Source organism: Tamandua tetradactyla, chromosome 3 (genome assembly GCF_023851605.1).
Source record: "Tamandua tetradactyla isolate mTamTet1 chromosome 3, mTamTet1.pri, whole genome shotgun sequence".
NCBI classification, from domain to species: domain Eukaryota; kingdom Metazoa; phylum Chordata; class Mammalia; order Pilosa; family Myrmecophagidae; genus Tamandua; species Tamandua tetradactyla.
In genome coordinates this window covers 139,751,262-139,769,257 of record NC_135329.1, presented here as the reverse complement: position 1 = coordinate 139,769,257, position 17,996 = coordinate 139,751,262, and the positions used below count along the sequence as shown (strand labels likewise).

Sequence of the window (17,996 nt, the reverse complement as noted above, 5' to 3'; positions counted from 1 at the left end):
ATCTTCTGCTGTGGTTGGATTAATTGATTGGTTGACCTGCAATTTATTCAAAGCCAGAATCCTAATCACTGACTCCCCTCTGCCATTTTGACTGTTTTGGTCTTAGCTGCTCTTTCTACAGCCTCTCCAAAAAAGCTCAGCTCCCTTATTTAAATTTCAGCTCAAGTCTTCCTACAGCTCCTCCAGGCTTTCTTTAGCAGCCCTACTCCTTGCCTAGGATGTATTTTCCCTGCCTTGGCAATGCTACATTTTCATGGTCCTTGAAAGCACTGCTATGTATGGTCTCAAACAGCAAGTTCTGCAGGGACAAAGAGGAACTGAGGAATAAAAACTCTCTTCATTTTGCATTTCCTGACTGTATTATGAAACAGTGCCCTAGCCTGATCTTCATTTTCCTCATCTGTAAAATGGGATTAGGACTTGTAATGGCACCTACCTCCCAGGGCTTGTGCTGCAGACACACTGGCTTCTTTCAGTTCTTGGGCGAAACCTGCCCACTGAGGAGTGAGTTGCCACAGTGGTGCTCATGGGAACACAGTCTCATGGACACAACAGAAACCTTTAGCAAATGACCTCCTTATTAGTTGCACAGCATAAAGAATCCAGAGGGCAAATAACCTCTTTGTTACTTACACAGCAAAAGAGTCCAGAAGAGCTGGGCGACGGTGGGGGAGGAAGTCCCATCGTGGTCTATCTCTCAAGGTGACCAAAAACTGCTGTCCATAGAGGCCAGTGGACGATAGCTCCTCACACTTCGCTTCATGCCAGAGAAGAGAGACCAGTCTATACCATTTGAGTATGGTTCTTATCCACCTCAGGGGAGGGGGCCCTGCCATTGAGAATCCCTGCCTTAGGTAGCCTCTGGGACTGCTTGTTCCTGGTTTCCCAGTTTAAGTTCTGCCTAGACACTTTCATAGACTTAACATTTCCCCTGGCTGCAGGATGACATGCAATAGAAAAGATGGGGATAGTGCAAGGCCAGAAAATAACAGCTTAGTGTGCATTCCTGATTCCTCCAGAGAAGGAGGTAGGCTGGGTGAGCTCTGTGGGATGGCCACTTAGCAGGTGCCTGTGACTTCCCTAACACTCTTTGGACCATAGGTCTTTTGCAAAAGCTTCAAAAGCTGTTCCCTTCACCTGGAACACATGTCTCAACTCCCCTGGTAAATATCCCTCCTTTCATCAGACCTCAATCCAATGGTCACTTCCCTAGAGAGTAGGTCAAATGCTCCTTTTATACCACCCTTCATCTCACCTTCAGGGCAGTTATCACAGCTTCAAATTTAGGTTGATCTGCAAGATTATTTCATTAATATTAGTCTCCTATAATAGTCTGTATGCTCTGTGAGAACAAGACATCTGTTTTCTCTCACCATTTCATCTCCAGCAACCAACATTCAATACATATTTGTGGAATGAATGAAAGAATATAAGTAAGTGATAGTTGCAAAAATGAAAGAGACTATGCATGTCAATCACTTAGCAGTGAGATGTTATGATTATAATATTATCTTCTCCAAAGCAGGTTTTATAATAATGATATGAATTATCAGGATGCATGAAGTAAGTTGCATGAAAGCTGCTTGTAAATTGTAAGGCACTAGACAAAATTAGCATTTTGTGATCACTGATATCCTTTAGTTCTTTTTCCTGCAAGCACCCTAGTAATCTCCAGCACAGCCATCTATGCATATGTACACACAGAGACAACTGTGCTTCTGTTGTCTGATATGTACCTGGCATGACTATCAAGTAACTATCCTCATAAGCAAATCATAACTCATACAGCAATAGCAGCATTATTGGAAAACCGATACATTTTAAGGAAATGGCACCCTTAAAACTCAGATACTGACATTCTTGCTATAATGGATCAGGTTTTGTTGCAAGAGACAAGAGGTTTTTAAGACTGTGCAGGATCAGGAAAACTGAGCTGGCTACAGAGGCTGCTCCCAGCAATGGCATCTTGGCAGCCCAAGCGCAGTGTACAGAAGGATGTGGCAGGCTCACGAGAAAGGTTCAGGTAGTCATCAGCAATGGCACGGGATCTGTTGGATGCAGCACTGAGACAAATGGAGTCAGGAGCCGCTAAGTCCAGCTGCTCCTAATGTTCCAGTCAACCATAGCGGGGCTCTTACCAGTTCAAGGGAAGGGGGCTGTGGCATATTAGAGATGGCTTTAAATTCTTGGTCAGTCCTTCCACTGAGAAGTGGAATTGATGTCCTCCCATTCCTCCAGCCTTTGAACTTGGTGTGACTGTGACTGCTTTAGCCAATGGAATTTGCCAGAAGTGTTGTGCCAGCTTCTGAGCCCAGACCTTAACAACACTACCATCTTCCAAATCCTGTCTCTTGCAACATCCCCTCTGAGGATGTTTGGTAGGAGATCCACCTACCCTGAGACCTTCCTGCTATGAGAAGCCCAAGCTGCCATGTGGATAGGTCCTGGAGGGTGAGCCTGGTGGAGAGAGAGAGAGTCCAAGGAGCACTGAGGCACTAGGCATGCAAATAAAGAAATGAGGTTTTTGACACCACTGAAGTTTGGTCATGTAGCAATAGATAACTGAAACAAGGGCCACCTAGCAAGAGACAGGAAATCTGAGCCTTGTCAAGACAGGTAAGTTTCTGAAACGTTCTGTAGTCCTAAAGGGAGACTACCTAATAAAGTAACTCAGGGCTGAGTCCTAAGGAGGAGAAGATTAGGGAGATGGCTCACAGTTACCTACCACTCAGCATGTCTCAAGACACCAGACAGTTATCATAAGGCCACCGGCAGGTGGAACTAAGCCAGCTGGCACACTTCCTGGCCAGGCAGGTGAACAGCTGAGGAACTCTCAGGAAATGAATTGAAGTTAGGACCTAGCAGGATGCCAGCTTGGAGAAATAAGTGTGTGAGTTTGTGCATGGGAATTCATATAGATAAAAGTAAGATAAAGGGGAACAAAGTAAGAGTTGTGAGTTCTGATAAGTCTAATAAATTATTCACCTTTATAGGACTTGGGGTACTTATTACTATTAGTACTATTACTTACTCTTTTAAATTACAAGTTTATTGAGGGCAATAATTGTGTCTGCTATCTCTTTTTATTTCTTTCACAATGTAGAGTACATACCTTATGGCAGTTAATGTGATGCTGTTACCAAAATCCAACTTTCTTTTGCCCTCTCTGAGCAAGCCCCTGCTTCTGGAAATCATAGGAGCGTGTGAGACGTGAAACAGAGAATTGCAGTTTGCTGAGATCCCTCGGGATGTAGAATTCCCAGGACCAAGTTATTTGTAGGAAGACTAGGCAAGAAGAAAGAAGAAAAGCTAGTTTCATTCACTAAGAAAAAAGCAAAACAAATTTTCATGTAGCCTGGATTATTTGCTTTCTCAGCTACTGTAGTCATTTTCATGAAATTTTGTAACACAGCAAGAGACAAGTTCAAAAACATTTAACTAATACAATAGTAGCCAACCAAGATTCCAGATCCACAGATCTGGAAGAAAAGGCTTGGTTTTTGTTTTGTTTTGCTCTGCTTTGTTTTATTACTAACCAAGCTGCAAATACAGAAAGGACTTTGCCAAGCTTAAACTATCAGAACTCCTTAGAAAATAGAAGCAGAATTGGTAAGGGTATGCACTGGAAGTCTCAGGTACTACCAGTGGAAGTATAAAATGATACAACCAAGAAAGGAAAAAGAAATTAAAGCATGCACATCCCATTGCTTAAGGAATTGTTTTATTTATGATCAACTAGAAAGGCTCTGTAGACTGTCAAGTAATTTTCCTGGACTCTGATATGAATTACCTCTTCCACTAGGCACTATTGCCTGTTTCAAGTGAGTAAATCCTATTGTATTGGCTACACTAGAATATCCATGGGGTCAGTTAGTATATATTTAACTTTTAAATGTTCATCCCATGATCCAGTAGAGTAACAGACACACTATAAAAATTTTAATAGATAAATCACTGACAATTGTGATGTGATTATATTTTAAGATGATAAAATACCATATCATAATAGTAAATACTTGCCTTCTAGAAATATTTTTTCTCCCAATTATTTTCAGCCACATCTGCATATAACAGAGCTTAATAATGTTTCTTGCACTGAACAATACTAGTGATCTTTCTTGGAAAATTGGAGTACTGAGATTATTGAGGCTTATAAAACCCCATGAAAAAACTATGCTCACCTGTTCCACCCAATCAGTTAAATAGGCAAGATGGTACTTTCAGATGCAAGGAAGAGACACACTGGTTCATCTCAGTGTCCTTAATACTAATTGCATGGGTCTTTTTAAACTCTGTGTTTTATAAATATAACAAAAAGAAAGAAAAACAGAAAAATACTTTTTAGAATCAACTCTTTAGAGTTTACTAACAACCAACAAATGTGTATTGGAAATTGTTTTCTCTCCTCATCTGCAAAGAGTCTATCCCTAAAGATTCCTTAGGTAGAATAAGTCACTGGAAAAGAATTTAAGAAAGTAGAGGAAAATTTTTATTAAAATTTTTTAATGTTCACTAAAATAAAGCAGTAGCTTCTGCAGCTAAGTAAAGAAGAAATCAGTGACATGTATACATCTTAGAATAACAAGCATCATTATTCCAATTATCTCTTTCTACACAAGAAGCCACCCTAAAATTTGGAAACATAAACCATTTTATTAAGCTCTTGGTTTCTGTGACTCAGCAATGCCAGAAGGCCCAATGGGAATGGCTTGTATCTCCTCACAATGTTTGGGGCCTCAGCTGGGAAGGCTCTAATGACTGGGGGCCAGAACCATCTGGAAGCTTCTTCACTCACATGTCAGACACCTGGGCTAGGATGACTTGGCTTTTGGGTTAGATGCCTGGAAAACCTACACATGGCCTCTCCGTGTGGGTGGGTCAAGTTTCCTTAGAGCCTGGCATCATCAGGGTGTTTGCACTTGTCACCTGGCTGCTAGGGTGTGTTCAATAATACAGGAGAAGTTGCATGGATTTTATGATATGGCCTCAGATGTCACATAGCACCACTTCCACCGTGCTTTTTGGTTAAAGCAGGTACAAGCCTGTCCAGGTTCAAAAGGTGTTGTTTTAGCTTCCTAGGCTGGAAAAGCAAATAACATGCAAAGAATCAGCTTAAACAAAGGACTTTATTAGCTCACAGTTTTGAGGCTGAAAGAAAGTCCAATTCATAAAAAACAAAAATAGAAAGATAGTCCAATTCAAGTCATCATTACAGCCATGCTTTTTTTCCAAAGACTGGCATTCTGGGGCTGGCTGCCAGTGACCTTGGTCCTGGGCTCCTCTGTCACGTGAGAGCTTGGTGGCCTCTCCTGGCCTCTCCCTTCTCTTCTGGGTTCTGTTGACCTTCTCCTTCTTGCTTCCAATGGCTTTCTTTCCTATCTATCTGAAGGTCATTCTGCTTATAAAGGACTCCCAGTCAGGGTTAAAACTCACCTTGGTTGAGGTGGGCCACACTTTAATTGAAGTGCCCTCATCAAAAAGTCCTACTTACAATGGGTTCACACCCACAGGGATGGATTAAGTTTGAGAACGTGTTTTTTCTAGTGTGCATACAGCTCCAAACACAGGTAGGAACTTATGCCCCACCTCTTGAAGGAAAGAATGTCAAAGAATTTGTGCCCCAGTTTTAAAACCACCACATTAAAGGATAGGAACATTTACGTACTGCTTCACCTTTTACCCGTACTATTCATCCTAATTAAAAAAAAAAACTAAACTAAAAATCCCTTTTATTTGCATACCAAGTGTCTTTCTTGTTTGTTTTCTGCCTTCTGTTTTCTTAAGAACTCAGTCATTCTCCCTAAGTCACACAGATTTGATCCTATAATTTCCAGTTCTTACAAAGGTTCACAGAAGTAAATCTGCATTTTACTGGAATGATGCAATGCACAAGTTCGGGCCCGGGAGGAATAACTTCCGTGGACTCCAAGTTTAAATCATCAGAGGGCAGCTGAGTGGTGTCTCCATTCTAGTCCTGATTCAGAACCTTCTCCACATTTCTCCTGATCCTGTGTCTCCAACCCTCATTCTCCTCATCTGTATTCCATTTTGTTTTCCACTGGGCTATTCCCTGCCTCACATTAATTAATACTCATTGCAGAGAGTTATCAACCAGTCAATAACTGGCTGAGAGTTATTGAGTCATGCTGTAAACGACAAGCATTCTGCTTCAACGACACAAAGACCATCAGCTGTGGTTGGGTTGCTATTTCTATTTCTGCTTCTAGTGGTTATTGTAGCATCATGCAATGCCATGATGACAGGAGGGGTGGCTCTCCCTTGTGGCCAGTTCCCAATGGGGAGCAGAGCCCCAGGTGAAGAAAGCTCTTCAGCTCGGACTTCTTGTAGTCAGAAGTGGACTTCTATGGCCTTAGGCAGGAGAAAGAATCTTCTGGACTAAGTGATACCTGGAAGACTTTTCTCCCATTAAGTAAAACCCTATCCCCTCACTCACAGGTCTTTACTTTAAAAAAGCCATATTTTTCTACGACAGAGATTGGAATCATCCAGATTATATGTTAAAATGCAAATTCCTGGGCCCCACCCAGACTAGCTGAATCACAATTTCTGGTTGCAGTGCTGCCTCAGGCATTTGCGTTTTTTAACAAAATCATCTAGTGAGTCTCATCCCTTTAATGTTGATAGCCACTAGCTTAGAGGCTTTGCTAGCTAATTGTTTTGTCAAATCTTGTAAAAACACGTCTTTAAAATTGTCTTAATTTAAGGAAGAGTGAATGCGTGAGTTTTGCACCGCTGTCTTTCTTTTGAGACTCCCTCTTCCACATCTCTGTTAAGGCTTTAAAACCTGGTGCCTCACCTCCTATGAGAATCTCCTGTAGAGTCCTTTCCTTTTCCAGGTTACTCTGAGCATAGTGGTCAGACTACCCTTCCTAAAACACCCTGCTCAGCTCTCAAATCCACCCCACCTTCCTTCAAAACCCTTTTGCGGTTCTGGCTGAGGCAATACAATCCAAATTCCTTATTCTGACTTTGAGTCATTCACAATCTACCTCCAGATTTTCAGTTTCATCCCCTCTAGAAATGCTATATTTCTAGATTTTCTGTCTCATCTTCCTCTAGAAATGCTATGTCTTATAAGGGGTTCTCAGGAGCCAGAAATGCAAATTCCCCGACCTATCCATCTGAAACTTTGAGAGTGGAACCCAGCAATCTGTATCTAATAAGCCCTGACCACCAGCTGTAACTCTGTCCTCCTCCTATTCCATCTACCAGGGATTGCCCTCTTTCTACCTATTCAAATCTCGTGTGGCCTCCAAGACCCAAGTCAAGTGCTCCCTTCTTCACAGCCTTCCCTGAATGCCCTGTCAGGGATCCCCCTCCCAGCTCTGGACTTAGATAAACCCTCTTCCATCAGCCATTTGGCAGTACATCCCAAACTGGCTTGCATCCTCTGTGTCTTGCATAGAGCAGGTACTGTCCACATTCTTACTGATGTGAGTAGATCCAGTGTCTTCCTACTGGATTTAAAAGGTGGCTGAGAAACTGCTCAACTACAGCCCTGTTCCCTTCCAGCCACATAGCCCCTGGGTTACTAGTCCACCCACAAATTTCTTTAGACAGAATTCCTACCATGATACATTGGCCCTCAACCAGAGGTGATTAGCGTGAACTAGTGTGGAAGTCAATTAGATAGCACCCTCCTGAACATTTATTGCAGGGAATGTGTACCTCTCAGCTGTAGAAACAGATGGGAGTGGGGGCGGGGACAGCGCCCTCCTGCATCTACCGGAGGGAAAGGGCTGGAGCAAAAACACAGGTGTGAGTCTTTTGTTCCCTGGCCCTTGTGGGTTTCTGGGAGATGTCTATGAACACTTCCCCTTTCCTTCAAGCTTTATGATATGCCTGATTTCAAGGATGCTTTTGCTTCCTTGCAATTTCTCAAAAAGGGCTAAAGAGCAAATTTTGTGTAGAGAAGTTAGGATGATGTGCCAGATTCAATTAAATCTTCCATAATGTCTGTGAGAAGAAACAGCGGGACAGTAAGATTTAATTTACCACCCAGATGCTGAAGAATCTGCATATTCCATGGGAATATTGTACTTTTGTTCAAGTGCTGACTGATTCGCTAGAAAATAGGGAGGGAAATGCTTTTCTACATGTGACTTTCTAAGAGGATTCATTAAAAATGCTGTTATAGAATTAATAAAATGTTCAATGATTTTCCATCATTTTTCTCCCTACTAGTTGGTTAATGAGGATGAAAAGCAATTATTTTTACAATATACTTTCATGAAATCGTTGGCTAAGTATATTAAATAGAGAATATTGAGTTTGAATAAGTAATGCGAAATACTACTACTTTGTAGTGAATTTCTTTGAAAAGAAAAAGTAGAATTAGTAAGATTCTGGAGAATTTTACCCTGTGGGCTACAAGTACAAATTCTCAAAATCTCCCCAATTATTCATTACCTAGAACTATGGTATTTAAGCACTGAGACAGTATTATATTTCTTTTTAAAATATATCATTTTTTGGCAGTTCTGCATTTGGAATGAATTTGTAGTGTTGCTTCCTATTCTCAAACCACACACAGCGACAGGAGAAATATGTCTTTTTTTTTGAGGTTGGCTATTTTTAGCTATATAAGCTAAATGAAAAAGCAGTCATTCAGTATTATGCTATTTTTTTTATGTATAAAAGGAAGCACTTTTCACTAAATGAAATTAAAAGTCTACTAAGTGGGGACAAGGTAGGGAGGATTTGTGTTGTCAGTCTAAGAATGCATTTTAAATCTGTTGCCCATGAGGCTGGTGAGGGGGAACACATCCCAGTGTTACAGATTGTGATCACAAAAGCCAATAACCATTAAGAACCTTCTAGGAAATGGCTCTTATGTCCCTGAAGACTCGATAATTTCTAGGACCTAGAAAAAGATCTTAAATGTTATTCTAGTTTGCTAACTGCTAGAATGCGATATAATAGAAATGGAACAGCTTTTAAAAGGGAGAATTTATTAGCTTGCAAGTTTGCAGTCCTAGGCTGTGAAAATGTCCAAATTAAAGCAAGTCTATAGAAATGTCCAAATTAAGGCACCAACAAGAGATTGCCTTCACTCAGGAAAGGCTGATGAAGCTCAAGTTTTCTCTCTCAACTGGAAAGACACGTGGTGAATATGGCGACATCTGCTTGCTTTCTCTCCAGGCTTCTTGTTTCGTAAAACTCCCCAGAGGGGGCGTATTCCTTCTTCATCTTCAAAGGTCTCTGGCTGTGTGGGCTCTATGCTCTTGTGGATCTTGTTGCTCTCTCCAAAATGCTTCCTCATTTAAAGGATTCCAGTAAACTAAGCATGACCCTCCTGGAATGGGTGGAGTCACATCTCCCTCTAATGAAAGGTAATACCCATAATTGCCTGAGTCACATCTCCATGGAGATAATCTAATCAAGCTTCCAACCTACATTACTGAATAGGGATTTGTTGTTCCCACAAGATTGGATCAGGATTAAAATGTGGCTTTTCTAGGACACATGATCCTTTCAAACCAGCACAAATGTCATTGGAATGTTTGGAGTACTTACCAGTTTTTAGTTATCTTTTCAATGTGAAAATTTTTACTATTATATAGTTTGGGCTCACACATTCCCTACCCCCACCCCCACAACCACCCCCACCCTCATCCTCTACATTCCCTTCAAGCTTTTCTGCTACTAAGGAAGATTTGGGTCCAGGTTTGGAGTTACAGAAAAGAGTATCCACAAGTGCTCTTTGTGGGTGGTGATGGGAGAGTCATGGCACTTTGTCTCTGGTCTTTCTAGAGGGGAAACCCTTTGACCATCATAGAAAGGATGGGGTTTTTAGATTCGTTCTTGCAGACATCGGAGCTGGGAAGTCTCAAAGTATATCCATTCTTTCTGCACAGTTTTACAAGAAAGAACTTAAGTTTGTTAACTTGTGAATTAATTCCAATAATATTATTTCAGTTGTTTCCTTCTTCACGTATAAGAAATACATTTGAATTTCTCATTGTCCCTCAAACTTTACTCCTTACATTGCCCTTGTCTGCTCTTCCTCCTGAGACATGGCCACCTCTGATGCCAATAAAAATAAAGTCTGGAATGATCATCAGCTAGGAGATGTTAGAAAGAATCTCACCAGGCCAGGTATCAATTTGATGGAAAATTACTTTGCAGCATTTAACAGCCTGAGAATCAAAATTTCAGTTTGTGGTTTACAACCTGCTGATGACATTGTAAAATCTTGTTTTCCTAAGGACTATAATAGCGTCTCTTTTAGTTCCAGTGGATTTTGCCTTTATAATGTCTTCTTTATTTATACTAACAGACTTTCCATGACAATATGCTTATTGCTTTCTAACAAAAGGCACCTGGTACCGCCTATCTATATCTACTTTACTTCTTCCTAAAGGAAAGCTCTGTCATATCATTTTCTGTACTTGCAAATCTTTAACTTCTCTCCAATGCCAGACGAATTTATGCTGGCATCTAAAGTCTCATGTAATAGAACCTTAACCAACTTTTCCAATCCCATCTTCCACTCTTTCCTCAAAAACTTGCATGACTTTCAATCAAAGGAAACACACTGTAACTGCCAACCCCATGTGTTTGCTCTTACTACCTAGAAGAGGGGTCAGCATTTAGCCTGTGGCATTTAGCCCCATAGCCTATTTTATTTTTTTCCTCCAATTTTATTGCAGTATATTCACAAATCATACAAAGTATACAATCACTGGCTGTATCATCACATGGTTGTGCATACATCCCCATGATCGATTTTAGAACATTTTCATTACTCCAGAACAGGAATAAGAATAAAAAATAAAACCCAAATCCCCTCATACCCTTTATTCCACCCTATTGGTAAGCCATAGTACTGGTGTAATAAATTTTTTATTGTTGATGAAAGATTATTAAAATATGACTGTTAACTATGGTCCATAGTTTGCAATTACTATGTTTTTTCCCACATATCCCTTGCTATTAATTTATTAAGCTGTGGAAAGCAGCATACCAGAAATGGAACAGCTTTTTAAAAGGGAATTTAATAAGTTACAAGTTCACAATTCTAAGGCCATAAATATGTCCCAATTAAGGGATTCAGAGAAAGATATTGTGCCAGTTTGAAAGGATTTATGTACTCTAGAAAAGCCATGTTTTAATCCTAATCAATCTTGTGGGAGCAACCATTTCTCTTAATCCCTATTCAATAATGTAGGTTGGAAACTTGATTAGGTTGTCCCTAGGGAGAAGTGACTCACCCAATTGTGGGTATGAACTTTTAAGTAGAGGGAGATGTGTTTCCACCCATTCCAGATGGGTCTTGATTAGTCTACTGGAATCCTTTAAAAGAGGAAGCATTTTGGAGAAAACTCGAGAATGACAAAAGAGTCACGAGAACTACCAGGGCCATGATAGATACAGGAGACAGAGTCAACCAGCCAGAGACCGTTGGAGATGAAGAAGGAAAATGTCCCCAGGAGAGCTTCATGAAACAAGGGACCTGGAGAGAAAGCTAGCAGACATTGCCATGTTTGCCATGTGCCCTTCTAGTTGGAAGAGAAACCCTGAACTTCATCAGCCTTTCTTGAGTGAAGGTAACCTCTTCTGGGGCCTTAATGTGGACATTTTTATAGACTTGCTTTAATTGGTACATTTTCTCAGTCTTAGAACTGTAAAATAGCAACTTATTAAATTTCCCTTCTCAAAAAGCCATTCCGTTTTTGGTGTATTGCATTCCAGCAGCTAGCAAACTAGAACAGATACCTTGGCTCAAGGAAGGGTGATCTGGGAAGGCACATGGCTGGGGTCTGCTGGTTTTTTTTCGTGGCTTCATTTCTTCCAGATTCTGATGCCAGTGGTTTCCTCTCTAAGCATCTGTGGGCCTTCACTTAGCTTCTCTGGGGCAAAACTGTGGGTTTCATGTCTTAGCTTAGCATCTTCCAGGGCTGGAAATTTATTCTCTTCAGGTTCTGGCTATTGCTGTGAGTCCTTGCCTTGCAAGGTTTGGCAAGGCTATTTCTGTCTTGATCTGCAGATATCTACCTCAGCTCTAAAGTTCCTGTTGGCCCTGGTTCTCTCCAAAATGTTTCCTCTTTTAAAGGATTCCAGAAAGCTAATAAAGACCCTCCTGGAATGGGTGGAGTCACATCTCTGTCTAATCAAAAGTTTCTGCCCTACAATATTGAATTAGGTTTAAGAGAAACAGCTGCCCCCAAAGATCGGGGCAGGATTAAAATATGACTTTTCTAGGTTCCATAATACTTTCAAACCAGCATACTCTCTATTATTTTTTTATATTTGTAGTGGTTCATACAGGAACTTATTTACATACATGACTTTAAACAACCACTTTCAATCAGATTCACCCACACTATGTTACTATTTCTTGTCATCCCAAGAACGAGCTGCCATCACGTCTATCCATTTGTAAACATTTAATTTCAACTTTTTAAACAATTCTGTACATATTAGTGGGAGCAGGCCTACACCAAATGTGGCTTCATGCTACCCACTTGCAGTTCCCTCCAACTGGCCAAATCTCCCCTTTTTTTAATTTCTTTAGGGTCTTTGTGGGCACCCTCAGAGCTGTTACCTTGCTCTATCATATAATAGTTATATGTGTAAATTTTTATTAAGTTGAAAATTCCTTAAGGATAAAGACTGTTTTCTTACTATTTTTTAAATTATTTTTTCTTAATTCTAGTATTATTAAAGTAGGTTATAGACCAAATAAACTTAGTAAATATTTGTAAATGAGTTCAATTAGGGTCAAATATAAGCAATTTTCTGGGTTCCTAAAATGCATGTTAAGTTTTCCTTTTTTGCCTGAATCTTAGTTTGCACTGCTATAAGGAGAATGGTTCCTAGAGCAGGGGTGATCAGAATACAATGTAAGGGTGCACCTGGAATTAGGCAGATCCACAGGGACTGTGGGGAATTATCTGACTAAATAGAGAACAAATATAAGTTGTCAATACAGATCATACCAACTCCTAAAGATGTCACTGTTTACTCCAAAATGCTCTCATTTTCTGGGTTTACTAGAGGTGTTAAATAGTGCTAATGAAGTTCATAGCGAGGTGAAGAATTTGCTACTCTTGATATGAGTAATTGGTTTAGATCATTTATTCCATGAATTTTCAGATTAGAATTTGAAAGTTTAAGTTCTGGACCTGTGAAAATCGTGAGTCTGTACAGCAGGTATTCTGTGAGGGACTCTATATAACCACCGCAAACATTGGCATGAGTCATGGCATAATTTGATCATACAGAAGGGTGGAATATAGAAATGGGGTCCTGGGGTAGAGTGATCAATAAGTTGTCACAGAGAAATGAGTGGGGATGAGTTTCCAAACTAGGAAATTCTTGGTCATTTATTAGCTTCTATGCATGTCATTCTTGCTCAACCAACAGTTAAGTATAGGAACTGCTTTTCAGCTAGGAAATAAACTTAGTGAATGGTCCAAGGGTGGGCATGAACTTTGAACTAGAGGAAAAAGAGCTGACCTGTTTCAGATAGGTTTCAGGGAAGATAGCATTGGTCATCAATGTGAAGATCTCATCATCTCATATTAGTGACCAGTCCAACAAGACTATACACACACACACACACATACACACACACCAGGAGCCAAGATGTAAGGTCCCAAATCATCTATCAAGAAAACAAATGTCATATAGCCAAAAGGAGAACTTATGGTATAGTTGAGGAAGGGAGCAAGATGTTGAACCTAGAAATTCAGTGCCCAATTTCAGGACCAAGAGGTGAGGCAAAGCCATCATTTGATAACATTAGCAACATCAGAAGATTTACAACAGCTCCTGAGTCAGAGGGGGAGGCAGGGCAAGGTGAGTGAATCAGGATGAAGGCTGTGCCCAGTGTGAGAGTGCCAAGGACATGGGATCAGCTCCTTGGAAAACAGTTTACAGGTTAAGACAATTAGAAAATAGGGATCCTCTATTGAGAATGCATCCAGATGCTGGTATAGGGCCCTAGAACTTTTAGCACCAGGGACATTTTCCCACGTAAATGCAATACATTATCACAGTGAAAGAATGAATTATTATAACTTAATATTACCTAGTGCTCAGTCCATAGTCCAATTTCCTCAATTGTCTTTTAAAAAAAGAAAAGAAAATTCTTTACACATTGCTTATGGTGACATATATTTTCAAAGATTGCAATGGAGCCTAATGCTTATTGATTTTATGTTCCAACTGCAGGGTTGTGAATAAATATTACCAGAATCCCATGGTGACAGGAGCAGAAGCGTGATGTCATATCTGAGACGGGCAAGGGCAGGAGCTGGAAATGCAAGGGAAATGCAGGGCCAGCACTTCACCAGGGTAAGTAGGCAACTGGCCTCAAAGGGTAAAAACTGCTCCTCTTCTGAACCTCTTCCAAAACTCTTTCTCCACCTATCCCATCTGTTAAACCCTCCCTATTACCGGGCCACAGCAAGCACAGCAATTTGAGCGGCAGAAGACCTGAATCAGGAGTCTCCGGCTGGTAGTTCCCAGCCCGATTTCTTCCTCACCATGTCATCTGCCCTCCTGTACTCTCTGTTCCAAGTTGTGCACTAACCATTTGCTTCCTGGCTTACCCCTGCTCCTCTTCACTCTGCTTTGATATTCTGACTCCTCCTGGTTCTTCCTTATGCACTTTGTTTTTCTTTGGCCTAATTCCCAGCATCTCTAACTTTTGGGATTTGCACCCTTTGCTTCGGTATGTTTGTCTCCTGTTTGCTAATAATTGCCTCCCAGGCTCCCAGACTCCTGCAGTGGATGCATTCTGGTCTTTACTTCCCACTGCTTCCATGGTTCTGGCCCAGGCTCCCTCGCCTTAGTGAGCCCTTCACACTGGATCTCACCCCACTGAGGTCTTGTAGGGGTCAGCATGCTCCCAAAATTACATCTCTGGGTAATGACTCACTAACTCCATATGAGTTATGACATTTAAAAGGGTCACTCAGCCCATGGAATTATCAAGGATTTTAATTGAGGTTTATCCTTAAGGCTAAAATAGGAATCAAACCACCAAAAAGACATGCCCAAGGGCGGGTCACTGTGGCTCAGCAGGCAGAGTTCTCGCCCACCATGCCGGGTCTCGGTGCCTGCCCATGCGAAAAAAAAAAAAAGACATGTCCAAGACACAGGATACAGAGGACCAGAGGACCAGAGGACATAAATATACTTGGCTTTTGGGGCCATTCTTTGCTCTTCACAGAAAAAAATATACCCAGTTTAAACAAAGTGAAAAATCTGCCGGGTCAGAGAGCCCCAGAACTCAGACTCTCTCCTTCTTGTCATTTTTGGTAGGCGGAGGAGTTTGATCAGCACTCAGGGGCCCATCCCATCACCACAGGAGGAATTATTGTGCTACAATCACACACTTCTGTCTTCTATTTCTTGTTATATCGTTGGACTCACTGGCAGTTTCATTGTAGCAGGTTTGACCATGGGCCTATCATGTAGGTTCCACTGTTAAGCCCATTTTACAGATGAGGTAAAAAGAAGTTAAGAAACTTGCACAAGAGACAATTTTTTAGCTGCAGCAGGCATTTGAACACAGGTAGCCTAATTCCACAATCCGTTCTCCTGACATTGTTTAAAATGACTCCTCTTTTACTGAATGGTTTTTACACATTAGCTTATTAATATATGTCAACCAAAAACAGGAATTAGATTAGCTACCTTTAAAAAGGAAAGTACAAGTACATTTTGGTGGAGGGGTTCTGTGGTCATTTGAAGCTGATATGCACCCCTGAAAAGGTCATGTTCTTTTAATCCATTCCTGTGGGTACAGACCTGTAGTGGGTGGAACATTTTCATTAGGTTATTTCAATTGATATGTGATCCGCCCCATTCAAGGTAGGTCTTAATCCTCTTACTGAAATCCTTTATAAGAGGATAAAGCATACACAGGAGGATGCTCAGAGAAGCCACAGAGAAGCTGAGAGCCAAGGACACACCCACAGAAGCTGAGACAGGAAGCCACTGAAGCCAGAAGTTGAAAGCAACAAAACCCAGGAGAGAAGGACCAGCAGACATCGCCATGTTCCTTCCCATGTGACAGAGATGTCCCAGATGCCGACAGCCTGTCCTCAGAGTCCAGGTATCATCCTGTTGATACCTTGAGTAGGACATTTTCATGGTCTAAGGACTGTGAATTGTAAGGTCATAAATTCCCATTGTAAAAGCCAATCCATTTCTATATATTGCATTCTGGCAGCTTTACCAAACTGAAACAGGTTCTATAAAGGGGAGTGTAGCCATGGAATAAACCATCAGTGTTGGGAGAGGAAAGGTTCTGTATACCAAAAGAAGTACATAAAAACTATTCAGCATCTTGCCTTAGCCAAGAGCTGCATCTGGGATGGAAACAGAAGGGCAAACAGGAGAGTGGGTGGGAAACAGAGAATTGTCTTACCGATGTGCATACAGTGACTTATACCTTACTTCCAAGCCAGGATCCACCCTAGACCCACCAGTGTGTAACTTTATGGGAAGTCCTAGCAATCCTTGGAGTAGCCAGCCTCCAAGGCTCGTGTGGTCCCCTCGCATGTTAAACAGGGCTGACTTGTATAAGCAATAGGATGTTGCAAAATGACAGTGTGACTTCTGAGACTAAGTCATAAAAGACATTGCAGTTTCTGTTTTGCTCTCTTGGATCATTAGAAGAAACTTGTTACCATGTGCTGAGGATGCTCATAAAATGAGTCTCCTGCCAAGAGCCATGTGAAGTGACACATCCTGGGTATGGATCTTCCAGCCCCAGTGAGGCCTGTAGATGACTGAAGTCCTGACTGACATTTTGAATGCAACCTTATAAGAAACCTTGAGCTAGAATGACCCAAATGAGCTACTCCCACCCCACCCCCAAAATTGTAGGATAATAAATGCTTGTGCATTAGGCTGCTAAGTATTGATGCCATTTCATTATGTAGCAATAGATAGTGAACTTCCTTATTTCTTCCTACCTTTATTCTTGAACCAGAACATAATTATTGAACTCTGTTGGGTCAGTTACAAAGCAGAGTTTATGGCAGGGCACATAGCATCCCAGATTTATGTTCGCACCGGGACTGGCCTGAACTCTAACTCCCAGCTCCAGTTGTGGTGCTCCCCTATTTCCAAAGAAGCTACATTTAAGCCATTCCTACCAGACAGACAGGAAGTCCCCTATTTTTGAAATGTTTTAGGAACAGAGACTGTACCATTTCTCAGGGAGCTGTTACCATATCTCAATGTATCATTATAGAAGTTTATTTCCCATCTTAAGCAAAGTTCTTACTATATTTGAGTTCCTTCATTCTTTTTTTTTAATTTTTTATTTTCAAATGTAATTTTATTGAGATATATTCATATACCATACAAATCCATCCAAAGTATTCAATCGGTGATTCACAATATCATCACATGGTTGTGTATTCATCACGATGATTAATCTCAGAACAAGTGTATTACTCCATCAAAGGAATAGAAAGAAGGAAGAAAACCCCAAGCATCCCATACCCTACCTCCACCCCACTTATTGACCCCTAGTATTGCATCCTACCCAATTTAAAGACTTACAATAAAGGTAAGTTAAGGGCAGGCCACGGTGGCTCAGTGGCAGAATTCCTGCCTGCCATGCCAGAGACCTGAGTTTGATTCTCGGTGCCTGCCCATGCAAAAAAAAAAAAAAAAAAAGAGATTAAGTAAGACTGTAATATTGTCAGAGATAGATATATAGATCATTGGGACAGAATAAAACATCCAGAAGTAGATCCATGCAAACACGGGTGACCAACTTTGTGTGTGTGTGTGTGTGTGTGTGAACTTTATTTTACTGTTAAATGTTAACAAGAATTAGTTTTCACAAGTTACTGTTAATAAAACTTCTTTCCGTACATCTTGGCCAGTTTGCTTGGTGGTGGGTTGAGTTGTTCAGAGATCTTCTGAGGTTTCTGGTAGAAGTTTAAGGCAAGATAAATGAAAAAGTACCCAAACCCTTTCTGCTGAGGACAGCTCTGACACAA

At 41.0% G+C, this 17,996-nt stretch overlaps 1 long non-coding RNA gene across 1 annotated transcript in view; it reads left to right on the top strand.

The window, feature by feature from the left end:
• LOC143677719 (uncharacterized) overlaps window positions 1-17,996 on the top strand; it is a 111,981-nt gene that overhangs the window by 51,251 nt on the left and 42,734 nt on the right. The window contains exon 2 of the long non-coding RNA XR_013172833.1: window positions 14,200-14,322. This is a non-coding gene — a long non-coding RNA (uncharacterized LOC143677719). The remainder of the gene's footprint in view (window positions 1-14,199; window positions 14,323-17,996) is intronic.